Source organism: Eleutherodactylus coqui, chromosome 3 (genome assembly GCF_035609145.1).
Source record: "Eleutherodactylus coqui strain aEleCoq1 chromosome 3, aEleCoq1.hap1, whole genome shotgun sequence".
Taxonomy (NCBI): Eukaryota; Metazoa; Chordata; class Amphibia; order Anura; family Eleutherodactylidae; genus Eleutherodactylus; species Eleutherodactylus coqui.
In genome coordinates this window covers 76,044,492-76,065,660 of record NC_089839.1, presented here as the reverse complement: position 1 = coordinate 76,065,660, position 21,169 = coordinate 76,044,492, and positions in this window count along the sequence as shown.

The following is a 21,169-nucleotide window of genomic DNA, read 5'->3' as shown; positions in this document are numbered from 1 at the left end:
AGCTGCTGCCCTAGATGTCTAGTAATAGCTTATCCCCTCTCTTTATTCACAAAACGTAGTTGGACATGCTTGTGCGTTGGGGTATGAACAACATATCTGTCAGCTGAATGAGCGTTCTGCCAACAGCTATCTAAAATATATGGATAGCTTAAGAAAGTTATGGAAACTTGCTACATTATTGCTCTAAATGTCTTCTTCAGAATTTTCATTTAGGGTAATTTGAGCAATAAGACAGTAACAGACAATATGGGGCACGTTTACTGAGACTGATGTTTCAAACACCAGTCTAAGTAAACTGTGTGCCCAGCTATAAGCCACAAATCTGGTGTATTAAGATGCAGAAGACTCTTAATAACTTTGTCTCATCTGACAGCAGAAGGAAATTTATGCCAGCAACAAGCGGAAGTAGCTTTGTAGTATAATGTATATCAGTTTCAGGTGTACATTATACTAAATGGGACTTCCTCATGTGCGGCCACACCCCCTAATTCTAGTCTGTCCATTATTTCAAAAAACGGCAGAGCCCAGCCTAAAAGTCAAAAAAGTCGTAATTTTGGTATGTGCACCAAAATTGCAACATATGTAGGCCATAAAACTGGCATATAGAGCTTAAAAGATATGTCCCTATGATCTTTGTTGCTACACTTCTTTAGAGTCACATTAGACTCTATCTGATAAAGAAGACACTTTGCCTTAATGATACTCAAGGTGTCATTTATAATACTGGTCTTCTCATTTAGAGTAGAGACCCTTTAGACCCCCTCAAGTTCGAGAACTTTATACAACCTCTAAAATGATACCTCTAATGGTTACTTTGTGTCCTTAAAAGGGTTGTCCAGTTAAAAAAGTATTGATCACCTATTTTAAGGACAGGTCATCAATTATAGATCAGTGAGGATCCATCCCCAGGGACCTCCGCCGATCAGCTGTTCTCATGTACTGAGCTGATTTCTGCAGGAAGCAAACAGCTCCGTTTCCACTGCAGTGGCCCAGCTTGGTATCACAGGCCAAACTTCCATTTGTTTAAATAGGATCCTAGCTTGCTGTATCAAGCCAGGCCACTGCAGTGGGAACTGAGCTGTCTGCTTCCTGCAGAATTCAGTTGAGTGCACAAGGGCAATGGCACAGAAAAAGCTGATCAGTAGTGAGGGCCCAGTGCAATAGATCTCCAGCAAACCACTATTTATGACGTCTCCTGAGTATGAGTACAGGCCATCATTAGTTTACAACTGGACAATTCCCTTACATTTTTCAACCTATTTTTCATTCTCCAAGAATAATTGTACATTTGGCCTCCTTAAAAATGTGTAAAGGTTTAAACTGTAATTAATTATTCATCTTCCTGCCTTATGGATGAAAGAGGAAAAAAGACATCTGATGCTTTCTTTGTATGAAGAGCTTACACTTTTCTCTAAGGGCCACAGAAAGCTGCAAGAGCCGATTGCGAGCTTTACAAAACGAGATCAGAATTCTGAGGCAGAGTCTTACACCAGGATCTTTGCAGTATTTCCTATTGTGTCCAAGACTAAGGGCACAGACCAGATCACAGACCTCATCCTGGTGATGTTTACTCTAGAAACAATCAGTAATATATGAATAATAAAGCCACCCTCTGATCATGACTAATTGAATTGCAACACGATGTGGAGGTGGGGGAAGCTTTGCTGGATTTTATTCTGCAGTCTCCATGTTTTGCATGTTGATGCATGCAATGATGGATGGTCAAGTGCTTTCCAGCACAGTCATTTTGCTGAAATTCTATTCATCTGCAACATAAAAGCTATTGTACTTAGTTGCATAGATATAAGATATTACTTTGTTAGAAATGAGAAAGTATGAATGTAATATATTAATTCACTTAGATTTTATGCTAATTTTAGCATGCATTGAAGTCTCCTCAATAGACCACAGCCTTGAGAAGATTACCCCTATCTACATCATATTTTTATTTGATAGTATATCAAATTTCCTATCTATTGGGTCTACTGGCCTTTGGTTCTGTGAAACAACTACCCCTCTAGCTGGTCATTTTTCACTGCAGTTTTAGGCAGTCCTTTTAATGAGGTTTCACCTTGTATTGGGCATCATTTATCAAAACTGTTTAGCTCATAATAACAACCAATCAGAGCTCAGGTTTTAAAATCTTAAACTGATCTGGAAAAATTAAAGTTATGCCACGATTAGTGGCTATGTGCAATTGGGCTTGTTTCTTTGTTTCGATGAATGAGGCAATTGAGTGAAATATTTCCATACATTCGTACATCCAGTGTTAGGCGTGGATCTACATTGATATAGGTCTACATTGAGCTTTCTGTTTGGGGTTTCGCTTGATTACGTAAAAAAGCCTATATTCAAATTAAATCCACAACAGACACACTAACTTTAATGCGGCAAATGGAGTCCAAACGTGCAAGCTTTCAGATCCGGCAATTTTGGAGGACACAATAGCCTAAGCTTAATCCAGTGGTGGCTGACAATAGCGTAGGCTTGATCTACTGAGGGCTAACAATAGCATAGTGGCCTCGACGTAGGCCAAGACCTGTCACCTTATTGTGCAGGACAAGAGTTAATGCACAATGTGCAGAGACTGCTGGTTGTTGTTCCTCTTTGCTGTATGGATGCATGCTGATGATTAGTCATTTCTGGGAGAAGGTTGGGGGTATGGTTCTCTAATTGCTATGCTAGGCCTCAGGTGTGGAGAGCTTTATAGTTTTACCCCTTACTTTTGTTCACCGCTGCTTATTCAGTTCCTAAAGGAGTTGTTGAAGTGTGGTGTTCCTCTGTGCTGGGTGTTTTGCTACTATTTGCAGATAAGTGCTGTGGTTTCCTTTTCAGTTATATAAGTTTTCATTTCTGTATTTCTTTGCTATTCAGTTCATCTTTCCAGGGGCTCCTATAGGGACAATCAGGTCCCAGGAAGAAGACCGTTGGGCCACCTCTATTGAGGTGATGACTCCACTTCTAGTCAGGGACCCTTCACCCCCCTGTTAGGCTAGGGCCAGACTTCCTTCTCCCTGGAGTGGTGCTTTTCTTCAGCATAGCATGGTGTGCTTCTATTTCCAGAAGTGTGTGCATTATCCTGTGCCATGCTGAGCGTAGTACTCTTGTATCGCACAGGCTTTACATTCTAGTTTACGTACTCCTGCTGTGGTACGCACTGTTCTACAGTACATAGTATTATCAACTGCAGTAGTTGTGAATGTCACCCTGCGTCCACGCGGAGCGTGGTGCTCATGTGCCGCACAGACATGACAGTAGGCTTGATCAACTGGTGGCTGACAATGGCGTAGGCTTGATCCTTTGGTGGCTGACAATAGCATAGACTTGATCTAGTGGTGGCTGACAATAGCGTAGGCTTGATCTAGTGGTGGCTGATAATAATGTAAGCTTGATCTAGTGGTGGCTGACAATAATGTAAGCTTGTACACTAGAAAAAATAATTCCCAGCAGCACACTTTAGTCCTGAATCGGGGTAGGACCACAGGTATGCATCAGCCGCTGCAGAACATGAACGATGTCCACAGGATCAATCCAAAGCAAATATAACATGGCAGCATCAGTATGTGCAAAAAGTTGTTAAAAACTTTACTCTCCCATAGCAAAAATGGCAGCTATGTTTCTATCTGTTGGTCTTTGTCAAGCTAACTAATCACTGAGTATAGTGCAGTATAAATAATCATATAGTCCCAATTGCCCCACAAATCACGTCTTAAAACACACCCAGTAAACACCTCCCAACAATCAGATAAACCAGGTGTATATATCATAAAATCCATACATATAGTAATACATACAAATACATACATAGAAGACATATGTTATCCAAAGCCAATCACTCCACATCAATCCGGCGTGCCGCGGCGTCTAGTGTGTCCGGTGCCGATGCGCAATGGTGTAACTAACTACGCATGCGCGAGATCAACTCTCGTGATAGGTTCCATTAGCCACATGCAATCCCTCTAATGTGGGTTACCATCAACAGAGATCACAATGCGCGTGCGTGATATCAGGCAGGAGTTGCGAGCAGTATACACTTGATGCAGCCATTACCATACTCTAAAATAACCCCAATGCATATGCATAGAAGCAAATAATCATGATTCTCAGGGTGAAAAAAGCACCATGAGATAGCAATAATATATATATATATATATATATATATATATATATATATATATATATATATAACCCATATATGAATATCCGCTAGACAGTACTAAATGGTTGGGGCAATGGAGCAGTGCATACCACTGAAACAGCAAAAAACAGCATTGTAACGCTGGACACCACTTCAAATAGCTATAAACTCCCCAACTGGACCGGAGTATTAGGTACAATCATGGTCCTGACCTATAAATGTATAACAAAGTGCATGTATAAAGACAATCTGCCGTACATAAAGATATTTTTGGTAAAAAATAAAGCACAAATCTGTATATATAAACAAATAACCATTATATGATGTCCATCCTCTCTATCAACTGGTATTTATAGCGTTCCAGACTAGAGATGAGCGAGCCTACTCGGCCACGCCCCTTTTTCGCCCGAGTACCGCGATTTTCGAGTACTTCCGTACTCGGGCGAAAAGATTCGGGAGGCCCCGAAGGGTGAGTGGGGGGTTGCAGCGGGGAGTGGGGGGGAGAAGGAGAGAGAGAGGGCTCCCCCCTGTTTCCTGCTGCTACCCCCGTCACGCCTCCCCCCGCCCCCCGAATCTTTGCACCCGAGTACTGAAGTACTCGAAAATTAGTAATTACTCGAAACGAGTAGGTTCGCTCACCTCTATTCCAGACCTAAACAGGGTTCCATAAATAGTAAATTGTGAGGTCAAACTATATGTAACTAGCACTCATTCTATATGCATCGTAACCAACTCTATATATAATGCGGATCATATATGTATGGTAGATCTATCGACAGAGATGCCTTTAATCACCAATAAGGGCTCCTGCACACATGCGTTTTTTTTGCACGTTTTTTTTTCACGCAAATGTCAATGGGACTTTCTAATGTTAAAAACGCATCGCACAAAAATTGCAGAAGCACCAACTTGCAATGCGTTTTTAACATTAGAAAGTTCCATTGACATTCGTGTGAAAAAAATGCAGCAATATCCTGTGAAAAAAAACGTGCAAGAAAAACACAAGTGTGCAGGAGCCCTAAGGGCTCACACCCACTTGCGATTTTTTTCTCTGCGATGCAACCAGTTTCAGCAGAGCTTTGCATCGCAGAGATCTGCGACATTACTCAGTGTTTTCAATGGGGCCAGCGTCAGCAGTGCTAGCCCCATTGAAAACATAGGGAAAATATCGCAGACTTCTGCCACAGCTGTCACAGCTGTGGCAGGAGTTTCCTTCCTCCCCGCGGAATGAATAAGTAAGCGCTGCCTGTAATTGGCTGAGCGCTTAGCCAATCAGCACAGCCATCTCAGAAGGCGGGGATTTTAAAATTTCCGTCTGCTGAAAGTGCTGGAAAGCAGTGCATGGGAACCAGCCGGAGGACGCGTCTGAGCAGCGAAGAGGTAAGTAAAGTTTTTTTTTTTTTAACCAGCTAGGGATGATTTTTAGGGAAGGGTTTATATTTCAAGCCCTCCCCCGAAAATCATGCTGCGAGGTTTCCACAAAACCACTGCTTTCAATGGGTCTGGCAGCAGCGCCGACCCCATTGAAAGCAATGGGATAGCATTTTGGATTTCTGTGACAGTTGTGGCAGAGGATTCATTCATCCCCACGGTCCTCGCGGGGATGAAGGAAACTCCTGCCAGAGCTGTCACAGCTGTGGCAGAAGTCCCCAATATTCTCCCTATGTTTTCAGTAGAGCTAGCGCTGCTGCCGCTGGCCCCATTGCAAACACTGGCGATATCGCAGCATTTTTCTTGCGCTGTGAGGCGAGTGTTTTCACTCGCCTCTGCGAGTTCATGTTCTGAACCTATCGTGAGAGTTGATCTTGCGCATGCGCAGTTACACCATTATGCATGCGCGCTGGATACACTAGACTTGAAAATTGCCTTCTCTTACAGGTGCCAAAGCAGATTGAACAGCTCTTTTATATTTCAAAAAAAGAGAATGTACAAGCCTATCACCAATGTTGGGGTTTCTTCTATACGCCATCATTGGAGACTGCTGGAACTCTGGAATATTTGAGCAGCCATTGGATAATTGTGGCCAATGTTTCCTGATCACCTCAGCTACCTTCTCACTATTGTGTTCATATGTGGACACAAATGGTATTCTGTCATAATGTTTTTGTAGTATCTTGGGTGTCAATAATTCCTCCTGTTTTAATGATCTTACATGCACCATGGCATCCTTCAACAGGAGTTCTAGATAGCCCCTCCTTAAAAATTTATCACACATTTCTATGAGCCTCAGATCAACGTTATCATCATGTGTTTTACGCCTCAGGTATAACAATTAACTCCAAGGAAGAGAATGCTTCATTGGAGTCAGATGGGAGCTGTCATACATTAGGAGGCTATTGCGATGCATTGTTTTCACATACAGGTCTGTTTTTAATTTTTAGTCTACTTTTGTAACCAGAACATCTAAAAGCTGTACCTCCAAATAGGAGTGTGTCAACATGAATTTTAATTCTGGATAGATACTGTTCAGCATAACATGAAACTCACTGAGTTGATGTTCTGAACCTATTGCGAGAGCTGATCTCGCGCATGCGTAGTTACACCATTGCGCATGCGCACCGGACACACTAGACGCTGCAGCACGCCAGATTGATGTGGAGTGATTGGCTTGGGATAACATATGTCTTCTATGTATCTATTTGTATGTATTACTATATGTATGTATTTTATGATGCATACACCTGGTTTATCTGATTGTTAGGAGGTGTTTACTGGGTGTGTTTTAAGATGTGATTTGTGGGGCAATTGGGACTATATGATTATTTATATTGCACTATATTCAGTGGTTAGTTAGCTTTTTAATAATGCAAGCTTGATCCAATGGTGGATGACAATAGCGTAGGCTTGATCTAGCGATGGTTGACAATAGCGTAAGCTTGATCTAATAATGGGTGACAACACAGAAATTCTAGAACTGTCTCAATGAGCATCATTAAGAGTTTCAAGATCCTTCCCTGGTTATACATGGAAGTTTTTTATATTATAAGAATCTTCCATTATAGTCTCTACAAATACATAGATTTTTTTTTCATCTTGATATTTGCATGAATTTTGAGATTTTAGTAATGCTATCATAAAGGATTACAATATATTTCTATCTCATATGCATGTATTGACTAGTACATTGAGGAATGAGCTTGGATTCCTCTCGAACTCTGTCAGAAGCTGCTGTCTGGCTATGCATCACATTTGTATAAGGTCATAACTAGGGATGAGCGAGTATACTCGCTAAGGCCCTACTCGCTCGAGTAATGTGCCTTAGCCGAGTATCTCCCTGCTTGTCCCGAAAGGTTCGGGTGCCGCTGCAGCTGACAGGTGAGTTGCGGCGGGGAGCGGGGCAGAGCGGGCGGGAGAGAGGGAGAGAGAGATCTCCCCTCCGTTCCTCCCTGCTCTCCCCCGCAGCTCCCCGCCCCGCGGCAGCACCCGAATCTTTCGGGACGAGCAGGGAGATACTCGGCTAAGGCACATTACTCGAGCGAGTAGTGCCTTAGCAAGTATACTCGCTCATCCCTAGTCATAACAGCAAAAGGCTCTCTACTAAGTACCGTATATACCGGCGTATAAGGCGACGGGGCGTATAAGACGACCCCCCAACTGTCACCTTATACGCCGGTATTCAGTGGAGAAAAAAAAAAAATTCATTACTCACCTGCCCCGGTGTTCTGTCGCGCTCCGGCAGGATGTCGCTCGCTCCGGCAGGCTGTCGCTCGCTCCTCGTCCCCGGCGCAGCATAGCTTTCTGAATGCGGGGCTTGAAATCCCCGCTTCCAGAAAGCTAATACACACGCCGGCAGCCATGACAGCATTGAATGGCTGTGATTGGCTGAAGGCGCACGTGTTAGCAATCACACTATTCAATGATGTCATTGAATAGTGTGATTGGCTGAAGCCACGTGCGCTTTAGCCAATCACAGCCATTCAATGATGTCATGGCTGCCGGCGTGTGTATTAGCTTTCTGGAAGCGGGGATTTCAAGCCCCGCATTCAGAAAGCTATGCTGCGCCGGGGACGAGGAGCGAGCGACAGCCTGCCGGAGCGAGCGACATCCTGCCGGAGCGCGACAGAACGCCGGGGCAGGTGAGTAATGAATTTTTTTTTTTTACACTTTTTTTTTTTTTGAATTACCGGCGTATAAGACGACCCCCGACTGCAGAGCAGATTTTTCGGGGTTCAAAAGTCGTCTTATACGCCGGTATATACGGTACTAAAGTTGCTTGTCATGAAGGGGTTAAATAATTCTGGGACTGCAGTAGTGATTAAAAGTGACATTTTGTGTTGAATTTGGAGAAACCATTTGTTATAATAGTTTTCTTGAGCTATTTAAATTGTTCTTGTTTGAGTGGTTTCCTGCAAACAGATGAAAGTTTGTAAATTTGGCAAGTAAACCTAATTTGCAAGGGAGGTTAAATAATTTTGATTGCGACTATACAAGTTTTAGAAAGTATTTAAAGTCCTTCTGGCATAGAGTTGTATCCTACTTCTTTGTAAGAGGCTGTGCTCTGTTCTTTATACTATAGTCATAGATATTTGGCATTACCCCACCATGAAGTGCCTTTATTTTATTTCATCATATGAGGGTGTGAATCAGAGAAAATCATAACACGTAGCAACAAGATCACCATTGATCATCATAAGCAGGAAAAGAAAACATTCCCCTGGCTTCCATAATGGACACACAGCAAAGCAAATATTTCTAAAAATGGGTTCATTTTAGCATATACACAAGCAAACTGCAGCAAGTTTTATGCACTTGGAGTCTAAGGTGTGGAAAGGAACTCTTGCTGTTTCACTCCACTTCATACAGTAATCACCTGCACTTTAAAGAGATTGTGTCATCAGAAAATGACCTACTGATTATGTTGAACATATGTTTAAGAATTTTTGCAGATTTCTGTTTTTAAATTTTACATGTTACCATATGTATTAAAAAAATCCTGAAATCATGCAGTTTTCACTTTGGCCATTAAACCTAACATAGTCTGACATTTCCTTTTCCATAGAGAAAACGTTCCAGTAGTAGTTTCATCATTATCACAGATAGCATTACAATGAAAGACCTTTATAGAGATAACATAGGATCTACCATTCACAGTAGATGATGGTCACAGCTCCCCTCCTCCCCCTCTCTGCCCAATGACATCTACACATGTCACAGAGCATGCCTAGGACACTCTCCCATAGAAGCCAACAAGTTATCTCAAGTCTACAAGTTATTATGTTCAATGTGACTGCTGTAAAGCATATCTCTGAATGCTTTTAACAGAGCAGAGTAGCAGGTCAGTTAAGATAGGCCATCAGTAGTTAATGGACAGGGGTCTGCTGCCTGGGATCCACATTCATTAGCTAATCATCCGGCCTGCTGCTTCTCTCTTGGTCAGGACATCACATCCAGGAAGTTGAATAGCAGCATGGTGCTCCCATTGTTTTTAATGGGAGTAAAGCCAGAGCTCTCACTTCCTCCCCTGTCCGCTAATGATGACATCCCCAACCTCTGATCCGGAGAGGTGGACCCCCTGTCTATTAACTACTGAACTACTGGATGAACTATCCAGAGGCTAGGTCATCAGTTGGGAACAAGGCAGAAACCCCCTTTAAGGGTGTTCCACTGGGTAGAGCTGGTGTTGCACAGGGTCTTTGACATGGCTGACTACTGGTTTTGTCTACTAGTCAGTTGTTTGATAGTGTTTTTTTATTCCAGTCCTCAAGTACCCTCAACAGGTAAGGTTTCCTGGATATCCTTATCATAGCACAGCTGGTATAATTATTGTCAGTACATTGGTTTAGCATCCAGTGGAATAATACCCCAGTCTCGTGTGCAGTAGTTTATTGGCTGTCTCCCAGTGCCCACTGATGCATTCTTTGGTGTTTAAGGGTGCTAAGTTCCAGACGACTGTCCAGTGGTTAATTGCCCTACTGTGCTCATGAATTACAATATTTTAGGGAATTCGTTAGACCACTTATGTATGTGTGTTGTGTATAATACTTGTAGTATGTCTGTAGAGTGTGTAGCAAATGCAAGATGAGTCGGTGCTCAGGGGGTTGTATTAGTTTCTACCCATACAGTCATGACAGTCCACTATTGTCAAAACAGCCAAAGCAACTGTAACAGAGCTTCAAAGGGGCACTAAACAGACTGTTGTCTATTGGATTTGATTTCAATAGGTGTTGCAAATTGTATTCAGTAGATAATGACCATCATCGCTTACTCTTGGATTTGTGAATACAGCTGAACACTGTTCCGCAGCTTCAAGACCTAGTTTGGTGGAGGTGAGGAAGACCCAGGAGCATGCATCAGTAAGTAAATGGAGGTCCTCGGTTGGGGTCTGACTTGATTTTTTTTTTTGTTTCGTCTGGAGTCTGAATTTATTATGGGTTTTAGTGCGGGTCCAAAGTTAATTTTGGATCCATTCTGAGGTCTGAAGGCATTTTGGGGTCCGGTCTGCTGCAGCAAGTTTTGATTTTACAGTTTGACTTTTTTCATCCCCTCTATCAAAGAACCATAGATATTTATTTTCTCACTATGTAGGCATATGAAAGCTTGCTTTTTGTGGGCCAAGTTGATTTTCTGTTACAGAGCTCTAAACCCTTGCATAAATATACAGATAGGGTCCGTTCAGAAGTAGCTGACCTACTGCGGAATTTCCGCAGCTGAATAAAATCAGCCGCAAATCCACACCAAAATCTGGATCAAAATCAGTACCATTTGATGCTATTATTGTTGTGGATTTTGGTGCAGATTCATAGCACATGTCACCCTTTCCATTTAAATTGAAGGAGTGAAATCTGCTGCAAATCAGTACCAAAATCCACACCAAATGGTGCAGATTTTGATATGGATTTTTGTTCTGATTTGCTGTGGATTTTTTCAGCAAATCAGCTACAAGTAAATGCACCCTTAAAGGATAAAATTCTGGGTAACGGCAGTTACCAATAGAGGGAGCATAGGAGCTTCTGCATTGCCCTGAGAAATTTACAGTTGAGAATTTGCAGTCGAATAGAAAAGATTTACATTGTTTTGAATTGATTTAGGTGTCACCCTAAATGTAAAAGTCATTACTTTAACAGTATCATGGTGATATTGGCACTTCTATCAATAAATCTATAGCTATTGTAAAATAAACATTGATTTTAATAGAAAGTTTACTCTAAATTTCATTTATTTTTTATAGTAGCGCAGGAGTCAAATCTAATGAAATAAAATGAAATTAATTAACATATCAACATTACTTTGCGGTCCTATGGAAAAATGTATAGTTAGTGCAGAAAGCAAGCAAGAATGCTAAAGGAGTACAAAAAAATAAAACATTGTAGATGATTTTTATGCATAGTTTCTGAAGTTGCATCAATTGCCTGATAAGTCGCACAAAGTTCTTCCCATGGACACCGGTTTGGTAACAATTCGGTTTACTCTGTTACCAACACATCTCTAAGCTTCTTTTAAGTCAGTGCAGGCATCATGTGTGGTCCCGCTGTCTTGTCTAGTTTCTATTTTGTTTCTTCTTTCAGGACTCCATAAGTGACAAGAGTTCTCTTTACATTTATATTCATTATCCTTCAATAGGAAGGCAGCTTTTTGCAATCCTCTTTGCCTTGGATAATGTAGTTAACCAGAACCTAATAAATTTTGTGACAATTGTAATCAGGACATTCTAGACATTCTATTTATGCGAAAAATAATGGCACTTTTTAATATAGTAACCAAAACAGATAAGCATTTTTTTTAACAAACTTTAGAATTTTACCAGAGATAAATACAGGCTAATATTTTAGAACTAAAATTGGTTGTTTTTACAAAATTTCTGCCTCTTACTGCTTTGTCCGAATCCTTAGAATTTATCGCATTTTCAGCAAAAGATTTACTATTATTATTATTATGCAGGAAAACTTCAGCTTGAGAATGATTTTTTGTTGTTGTTGGAATCTAAACCATTTTCTTCTACTTTGAAATAAGTTTGAGGGGAATACTGAAATTACACACTAACAAATTTTGCAGATCTTCATTGAAATTGTAGACAAAAAAAAAAAAAATCAGCACAAAAATAAATGTTTTTTCTTTCCCAGTGAAAGACACACTGGTTGTTCTGAATAAGCAGAAAGTGAGTCAATGTTATAATTATTTGCATTTAAAGAGAACCTGTCACCAGGTTCATGCTGCCTCAAACATGATTTATGCCCATTTGGCCCATGTATGTTTTATTCTTAAACACTGTGGCATTTTAGAAAAACAACATACATAGAAGTTTAATTCTGATCTCAGCATGGAAAGAAACGTTCGGGCTTGATACTGTGAGTGGGGTGAGCCCGGAGCAGTCCACCCCTTTGACTCGGGAGCTCTGAGAGCTGAGCTAGAAGTCAAACTTCTAAGTATATTTATTTGAAATGCAGAAACTTTTCCAAAAAAATATTGGGATTGATATTGGTTTTTTGCCTCCCCTTGTTTGTTTGTTTGAAAGTATTCATGACACAACCTTTAAATATAAAGCTGTCTATATAAAGTCAATCTTTGACAGAGAATCCTACTGATTACAATAATTTAGTAATTATAGTGGCTGTCCAACCCTGATACTTGATGAAGGAAACATGGATCTGAAAGAATGACTTTTTCTGGTCCATTGTTTAGTTGGCCCTAAGATAAATAGTCCAAGTCTATCTGTCAGCTACTTGCCTCCCCCTGATTTCTTTAAATGTCTGACTGAGACAAATATGCATGTAAATAAAGGAATTTGACTCAGACAAACATGTCTATGTTTAGCTTTAGTCTAAGAATCTGTTGGAATACATGAACTGCACTAAAAGTGATTTTTCAAAACTTAAACATAAATTAAAAAAATGAAGTATGAATTCAGATCTCTCCCATAAATTTTTTATACCAAGGACTGTGACCGTAACAAGGGGGCATCCTCTATATCTAGAGGAAAGAAGGTTTTTACACTAACATAGAAGGGGGTTCTTTACTGTAAGAGCAGTGAGACTATGGAACTCTCTTCTGAGGACATGGTGATGATAAAATTTGATAAAAGAGTTCAAGAGGGTCCTAGACACCTTTCTTGAGTGTGACAATATTATATGTTATAGTCACTGATTACTTCAGAGGGTGATCCAGGGATTATTCTGAATGGAAGATTGGAATCAGGAAGAAATATTTTCCCCTAAAATTAGGAAAATTGGCTTCTAACTCATGGGGATTTTTGCCTTGCTCTGGATCCACATTGGGGGTTCATAGGCTATACTAAATGGACATATGTCTTTTCTCACCCTTACACACTATGTCACTTTGTTACTATGTTTATTTCAGGTTATATTTGCCTCTTCTGTCTGTAACATAGATTTGATTGCTCATTTTTTAAATATTGAGTAAGAATTATGCTGGCACAATGGAAATGTAAACTCAACTACAACAGTTGTTTTTGTATATGTAGCTTTACCTCAACAGGGAAATATGGCTCCTCACTGTCTTTTAATAAGTAATATGCCAAATCAACCAATACTCCACACTTAGTGCGGTACACATGATAAGGATCCAATAATGAAGCAATGAAATCTCTTTCATTGTTCATGAGTGTATAGCACAGCAGTAACTGCTACAATACCTGCTTTAGGGTACATTCACATGTGGCTAAAATGCTGCAGATTTTCAGAGGCAAAAGCAGCTACAATTAGCTGATATAACAACTTTACACAACTGAGGCATTCTTTCTACAACTGAAGTCAGGTAGTCATCAGAATTTTTTTTCCCAACATTGTTGCAGAAGTTCCCACAAATGTGCTGCACTTGTAGGCTGCTTTGCTTTCACTCTTCTGTCCAGTTCATTCCAAACAAATTTTGACTCTCATAAACTTGTCATCTGATTTTGTAGTGGCCTTTGGTCTGCCAGACCTCTTTCTGTCAGAATTTTCTCCAGTTTGCAAGTGCCTTTTGATGGTACTATTGTTGGACTTCACGTTGAAATTTCATAATATTATAATGTTTTTAACTTGCTTTTGAACCTTTGAATTATTTCCCCATTGTTTGCTGGACTTGAACTGTGTTAATGTCAAAAACAACTTTAAAAAGTGAGGTGTTTTAAAACATTTGACCGATAGTTTACTTTATATGTGCATTAATTGTTTAAGAACACTGCCCCACCCATTTTCTCTTAAGCATTAAAAGTGTTTTAAAAGGTAATTTATTATTATGTTTAAGCTGCTCATGTTAAAAAATAATAAAATATCCTAGACTCACCTATCCCAGGTCCCCAGAGGTCCAGTGTTGCCTCTCCATTTACCCTGCCAGGTCTGTTTACAAGCTGCAGAGTCAGGCCTTAGTCAGACGGGCGTTTTTTCGCGCGATTTGCGCATGCGCATGCCATTCGCGCATATATAGAACCAATGGTTCGCTATGGTATCGGTCACATGTCCGTTTTTTATGCGGATATGCGATAAATTATAGGACACGACGATTCGCAGATCGCGCCTATCTGCGTTCGGCGTTTTATGTGCGCACCAAAATCTTTTACTGCAGCTAGCTGCGTTTTTTTCGCTGGCGAGCACACCGCACTGTACTACCGTCATCTGGCGGGTGCATAGTCTTGTAGGATGTGAGAACTTGAATGAAATGGCAAAGGCTGACAAGGTGGTCGTAATATGGAGGCTAAGTTTCATGCGCATTTTGATGCGCACGGCGATTTTACTCCGGTCAGACGGGCGTTTTGCTGCGACGATAAACGCGGCTAGGTGCTGATTTTTCCTGCGATTTTTCGCCCCCGGTCACGCGATTTGCGCATGCGCATCCGTCATGCGATCCGCAAATCGCGTGAAAAAATGCCCGTCTGACTTAGGCCTCATACTGTGAACCAATCATAGTACCTTCTTTAACTAAACAGCAACGCAAGTTCTAAAATAGTGTAGTCATTTTGGCCTCAACTACTATGATAAGAATTGCTAATGGCCCATGTCAATTATTAAAAAAAGAGAGTTAGGGCTAATTCCCACGGGCGGATTTCCACCGCGTATTATGCGGCGGAAATCCGCTGCGTTGCCCCGCAGCTATTAGGTACTATTGAACCTCATAGAGCAATGCTCATGGTGTGGAATTCCACCGCGAAATCACACGAACTCACCCGCGTCATGTTCTATTTTGCCGTGGGCATACGCGCAGACGGCTTCCATTGCAGTCAATGGAAGGTGTCCATCATGCTATTTTCCGCTGTAGCACATGTAGCTCTACGGAGCGTCATGCAGGACGTGGGGCGGCGGATCCAGAGGTAAGTATGGGGTCTCTAGGGGGGCACCGTGACGGACTCCGCTGCGGAATTCCACTTGCAGAGCCTGTCATGGCTGTGTGCACTAGGCCTTAAGCAAATAGTTATCACTTGCTGCAGAAGATGTAGTCACTCGGATTATTTCTATAATTTTTGCATTCACCATCATGCATTTTCTAGCTGTGAAAAAGCAGTGTATATAACTTATATATAAGGAGTGCAAATCTTAGAAACATTCAGTAAAAAAATGTCAACTTGAGTAGCAAGTCAAGTAATATAATGGATATGTAAAAGGATTCTACAGTTGGATAGTCACTTTGAATATGATGTCAGGACTGAACAGCTACACTGTATAGCCATCCTTTCTCCTGTAGGTAAAAGTCATTAGCATAGGCCCAGTGGTAGTCATAGCAATGAATGCCACCATGACTTTCAGACGTCTACTTATGCCCAGTGGCAGTATACAGGAAACAGTAGTCTGAAAGTGTGCTGATGCCTGTAATTAGACACCATCATAGTCTAAGTGAATGTAGCAGGCAGGCACAGCTGAATTCTGAAGTTGCAGGTTGAGAGAGAATTTATGGGGGGTTAATTCAGCATTTCATTAAAAAAGGGTCTTTCCACGTATGCGTGTTATGGCACCGCTGCACCAATGTGCATGCACGGGTCCGATGTAGTGTCATAGTATCGACGTCAGACCATATGATCCGGTTGCCAGCATTTGCACAGCGGCATTTGGCTCTGGGCCCAAAGCAGAAACATCTAACCTTTGTAATAGCACTTATAGGCTGGCTGGCCTGTGTATCATCTCAATCAGCCTATCAGAAGCTTGTTTAGAGTATTTATTCTGGCTCCTCCTTACTGAGGATGCGGGTAATACATGTATATACTGGTCTCACTCTTTGGTTGGGTTTGTTCACCTTTGTACTTCTGAGTGTTTCTTGTAATTCCTTACTTTTTGAACTTTGTACTTCAGACTACATCTGTTTGCTATTTTCTCTGTGTCACTTTTGACTCTGACCTCTGCTTGTTTATTGGGCTATTTTGTTCTGTCCTGTATTCATGTATTCCAGCACCTTCATTTAGCAAGGGAATAAAGTAAGGTACTAGAAGTGGGGTCAGACTTTTTGGGGCAGGTGCTCTGCTCAATTAGCAAGCTCAGTCAGGGCAGAGCAGGAAAAGATCTCAGTCTTTACCACCATTTCTCTCACTGTCAGTTGTATTGTCTCACATGTCTAGCTACCCAGTAACCAATTGTATTCTTCATGTTATTCAGCCTGTCTCTAGAGATGAGCGAACGTACTCGTCCGAGCTTGATATTCGTTCGAATATTAGGGTGTTCGGGATGCTCGTTACTCTTAACGAGCACCACGCGGTGTTCGGGTTACTTTCAGTTTCCTCTCTGAGACGTTAGCGCGCTTTTCTGGCCAATTGAAAGACAGGGAAGGCATTACAACTTCCCCCTGTGACGTTCAAGCCCTATACCACCCCCCTGCAGTGAGTGGCTGGGGAGATCAGATGTCACCCGAGTATAAAAGTCGGCCCCTCCCGCGGCTCGCCTCAGATGTCTTGTGAGTTAGCTGAGGGAAATTGCTGCTGCTGGTGCTGCTGTAGGGAGAGTGTTAGGAGTGAGTGTAGGCTTCAAGAACCCCAACGGTCCTTCTCAGGGCCACATCTATCCGTGTGCAGTACTGTTGAGGATGCTGTTAGCAGTGTTGCACAAATTTTTTTTTTTTCAAAATCGGCAGTCTGCAGAGCATTGCACCTTGCAGTAATAGTCCAGGGACAGAAGTGGTGGTTAGGTAGGGAGAGTGTTAGGAGTGAGTGTAGGCTTCAAGAACCCCAACGGTCCTTCTTAGGGCCACATCTATCCGTGTGCAGTACTGTGCAGGCTGCTGTTAGCAGTGTTGCATATTTTTTTCTTTTCAAAATCGGCTGTCTGCAGAGCATTGCGCCTTGCAGTAATACTACAGGGAGAGAATTGTGTAGTCAGGGCCAGAAGACATATCTTATCTGATTGAATATAGTCAGTGGTCCCTCCGTTTCCCAAAAAGGGAAAAAATTGTATTTGTCCTGCAGGCTTGCGCCAATTTATTTGCTGCCTGTGAAAAGTCTCCGCTCTGCTGCACTTCATATAACTGCATTTCTGTGCAACACATATCTTATCAGATTGAATATAGTCAGTGGGCCCTCCGTTTCCCAAAAAGGGAAAAATTGTATTTGTCCTGCAGGCTTGCGCCAATTTATTTGCTGCCTGTGAAAAGTCTCCGCTCTGCTGCACTTCATATAACTGCATTTCTGTGCAACACATATCTTATCTGATTGAATATAGTCAGTGGGCCCTCCGTTTCCCAAAAAGGGAAAAATTGTATTTGTCCTGCAGGCTTGCGCCAATTTATTTGCTGCCTGGGAAAAGTCTCCGCTCTGCTGCACTTCATATAACTGCATTTCTGTGCAACACATATCTTATCTGATTGAATATAGTCAGTGGGCCCTCCGTTTCCCAAAAAGGGAAAAATTGTATTTGTCCTGCAGGCTTGCGCCAATTTATTTGCTGCCTGGGAAAAGTCCCCGCTCTGCTGCACTTCATATAACTGCATTTCTGTGCAACACATATCTTATCTGATTGAATATAGTCAGTGGGCCCTCCGTTTCCCAAAAAGGAAAAAATTGTATTTGTCCTGCAGGCTTGCGCCAATTTATTTGCTGCCTGTGAAAAGTCTCCGCTCTGCTGCACTTCATATAACTGCATTTCTGTGCAACACATATCTTATCAGATTGAATATAGTCAGTGGGCCCTCCGTTTCCCAAAAAGGGAAAAATTGTATTTGTCCTGCAGGCTTGCGCCAATTTATTTGCTGCCTGTGAAAAGTCTCCGCTCTGCTGCACTTCATATAACTGCATTTCTGTGCAACACATATCTTATCTGATTGAATATAGTCAGTGGGCCCTCCGTTTCCCAAAAAGGGAAAAATTGTATTTGTCCTGCAGGCTTGCGCCAATTTATTTGCTGCCTGGGAAAAGTCTCCGCTCTGCTGCACTTCATATAACTGCATTTCTGTGCAACACATATCTTATCTGATTGAATATAGTCAGTGGGCCCTCCGTTTCCCAAAAAGGGAAAAATTGTATTTGTCCTGCAGGCTTGCGCCAATTTATTTGCTGCCTGGGAAAAGTCCCCGCTCTGCTGCACTTCATATAACTGCATTTCTGTGCAACACATATCTTATCTGATTGAATATAGTCAGTGGGCCCTCCGTTTCCCAAAAAGGAAAAAATTGTATTTGTCCTGCAGGCTTGCGCCAATTTATTTGCTGCCTGGGAAAAGTCTCCGCTCTGCTGCACTTCATATAACTGCATTTCTGTGCAACACATATCTTATCTGATTGAATATAGTCAGTGGGCCCACCGTTTCCCAAAAAGGGAAAAATTGTATTTGTCCTGCAGGCTTGCGCCAATTTATTTGCTGCCTGGGAAAAGTCTCCGCTCTGCTGCACTTCATATAACTGCATTTCTGTGCAACACATATCTTATCTGATTGAATATAGTCAGTGGGCCCTCCGTTTCCCAAAAAGGGAAAAATTGTATTTGTCCTGCAGGCTTGCGCCAATTTATTTGCTGCCTGGGAAATCACTGGTAATACAGCATGCTGAGGGGTAGGAGTAAGCCTAGAGGACGTGGACGTGGACGTGGCCGAGGACGCGTAGGCCCAAGTGAGGGTGTGGGCACAGGGCGAGCTCCTGATCAATGTGTATCGCAGCCGACTGCTGCGCGATTAGGAGAGAGGCACGTTTCTGGCGTCCCCACATTCATCGCCCAATTAATGGGTCCACGCGGGAGACCTTTATTAGAAAATGAGCAGTGTGAGCAGGTCCTGTCGTGGATGGCAGAAAGTGCTTCGAGCAAGCTATCATCCACCCACAGTTCTGCGCCGTCCAGTGCTGCAAATCCAAATCCTCTGGCTGCTACTCCTCCTTCCTCCCAGCCTCCTCACTCCACTACAATGACACATGCTCAGGAGCGGGCAGACTCCCAGGAACTGTTCTCGGGCCCCTGCTCAGATTGGGCAGCAGTGGTTCCTCTCCAAGCAGAGGAGTTTATCGTCACTGATGCCCAACCATTCGAAAGTTCCCGGGGTCCGGGGGATGAGGCTGGGGACTTCCGGCAACTGTCTCAAGACCTTTCAGTGGGTGAGGAGGACGATGACGATGAGACACAGTTGTCTTGCAGTGAGGTAGTAGTAAGGGCAGTAAGTCCGAGGGAGGAGCGCACAGAGGATTTGGAGGAAGAGCAGCAGGACGATGAGGTGACTGACCCCACCTGGTGTGCAACGCCTACACAGGACAGGTCTTCAGAGGGGGAGGCACGGGCAGCAGCAGGGCAGGTTGCAAGAAGCAGTGCGGTGGCCAGGGGTAGAGGCAGGGCCAGACCGAATAATCCACCAAGTGTTTCCCAAAGCGCCCCCTCGCGCCATGCCACCCTGCAGAGGCCGAGGTGCTCTAAGGTCTGGCAGTTTTTCACAGAGATGCCTGATGACCGCGAACAGTGGTGTGCAACCTTTGTCGCGCCAAGATCAGCCGGGGAGCCACCACCAACAGCCTCACCACCACCAGCATGCGCAGACATATGATGGCCAAGCACCCCACAAGGTGGGACGAAGGCCGTTCACCGCCTCCGGTTTGCACCGCTGCCTCTCCCCCTGTGCCCCAACCTGCCACTGAGATCCAACCCCCCTCTCAGGACACAGGCACTACCGTCTCCTGGCCTGCACCCACACCCTCACCTCCGCTGTCCTCGGCCCCATCCACCAATGTCTCGCACCGCACCGTCCAGCCGTCGCTAGCGCAAGTGTTTGAGCGCAAGCGCAAGTACGCCGCCACGCACCAGCACGCTCAAGCGTTAACCGTCCACATAGCCAAATTTATCAGCCTTGAGATGCTGCCGTATAGGGTTGTGGAAACGGAGTCCTTCAAAAGTATGATGGCGGCGGCGGCCCCGCACTACTCAGTTCCCAGTCGCCACTACTTTTCCCGATGTGCCGTCCCAGCCCTGCACGACCACGTCTTCCGTAACATTGTACGCGCCCTCACCAACACGGTTACTGCCAAGGTCCACTTAACAACGGACACGTGGACAAGCACAGGCGGGCAGGGCCACTACATCTCCCTGACGGCACATTGGGTGAATTTAGTGGAGGCTGGGACAGAGTCAGAGCCTGGGACCGCTCACGTCCTACCCACCCCCAGAATTGCGGGCCCCAGCTCGGTGCTGGTATCTGCGGCGGTGTATGCTTCCTCCACTAAAGCACCCTCCTCCTCCGCAACCTCTGTCTCGCAATCAAGATGTGTCAGCAGCAGCACGTCGCCAGCAGTCGTGGCAGCACAGCGGTGGGCAAGCGTCAGCAGGCCGTGCTGAAACTACTCAGCTTAGGAGATAAGAGGCACACGGCCCACGAACTGCTGCAGGGTCTGACAGAGCAGACCGACCGCTGGCTTGCGCCGCTGAGCCTCCAACCGGGCATGGTCGTGTGTGACAACGGCGGTAACCTGGTGGCGGCTCTGCAGCTCGGCAGCCTCACGCACGTGCCATGCCTGGCCCACGTCTTTAATTTGGTGGTTCAGCGCTTTCTGAAAAGCTACCCACGCTTGTCAGACCTGCTCGTAAAGGTGCGCCGGCTCTGCGCACATTTCCGCAAGTCCCACACGGACGCTGCCACCCTGCGCACCCTGCAACATCGCTTTAATCTGCCAGTGCACAGACTGCTGTGCGACGTGCCCACACGGTGGAACTCT